Here is a 926-nt window from a genome sequence, read left to right on the forward strand (position 1 = left end):
AGATAATACCATGCATAATTTCAGACCTCAGCGCCATGAAGCTTGAAATCAACCACAGGAAAAAGTCTGGAAAACCTCCAAAAGCATGGAGGTTAAAGAACACCTTACTAAAGAATGAGTGGGTCTACCAGGCAATTAGAGAAGAAATTAAAAAAATATATCGAAAAGAAAATGAAAATACAATTCAAACGCTTTGGGATGCAGGAAAGGCAGTTCTGAGAGGAAAATACATCGCAATCCAGGCCCATCTCAAGAAACAAGAAAAATCCCAAATACAAATTCTAACAGCACACCTAAAGGAAATAGAGGGGGAGAGCAAAGACAGCCTAAACCCAGCAGAAGAAGAGAAATGGCTTTCCAGGGGAGTTCTACCAGACGCTTAAAGCAGAGAAGATACCTATCCTTCTCAAGCTATTCCAAAAAATAGAAAGGGAAGGAAAACTTCCAGTCTCATTCTATGAAGCCAGCATTACTTTGATTCCTAAACGAGACAGAGACCCAGTTTAAAAAGAGACTTACAGGCCAATAAGCCTGATGGATATGGATGCAAAAATTCACAAGAAAATACTAGCCAATTGAATTCAACAGCATATAAAAAGAATTATTCAGTGCTCGCTTTGGCAGCACATATACTAAAATTGGAATGGTACAGAGAAAATTAGCATGGCCCCTGCGCAAAGATGACAGGCAAATTCGTGAAGCGTTCCATATTTTTAAAAAATGAATAAATAAAGCACTGGCATGAGAAAAAAATAATAAAAAAAATAAAAAAATAAAGAAAAACTCTAAGACATTAATCAAAGAAATTAAAGATTCCACAAAAAATGGAAAGATATTTTGTGTTAAAAAAAAAAATTATTCACCATGATCAAGTGGGATTCATTCCTGGGATGCAGGGCTGGTTCAACATTCGCAAATCAATCAAC

The 926-nt window shown here is 36.2% G+C and overlaps 1 non-coding gene across 1 annotated transcript; it reads left to right on the top strand.

Annotated features, from left to right (window-relative positions):
• The first annotated feature begins 608 nt into the window (after positions 1-608).
• LOC123609972 lies at positions 609-715 on the top strand. Its single transcript, XR_006718014.1, has one exon. It is a non-coding gene; the product is annotated as a U6 spliceosomal RNA (small nuclear RNA).
• The last annotated feature ends 211 nt before the right edge of the window (positions 716-926 follow it).

Source organism: Leopardus geoffroyi, chromosome B2 (assembly GCF_018350155.1).
Source record: "Leopardus geoffroyi isolate Oge1 chromosome B2, O.geoffroyi_Oge1_pat1.0, whole genome shotgun sequence".
Taxonomy (NCBI): domain Eukaryota; kingdom Metazoa; phylum Chordata; class Mammalia; order Carnivora; family Felidae; genus Leopardus; species Leopardus geoffroyi.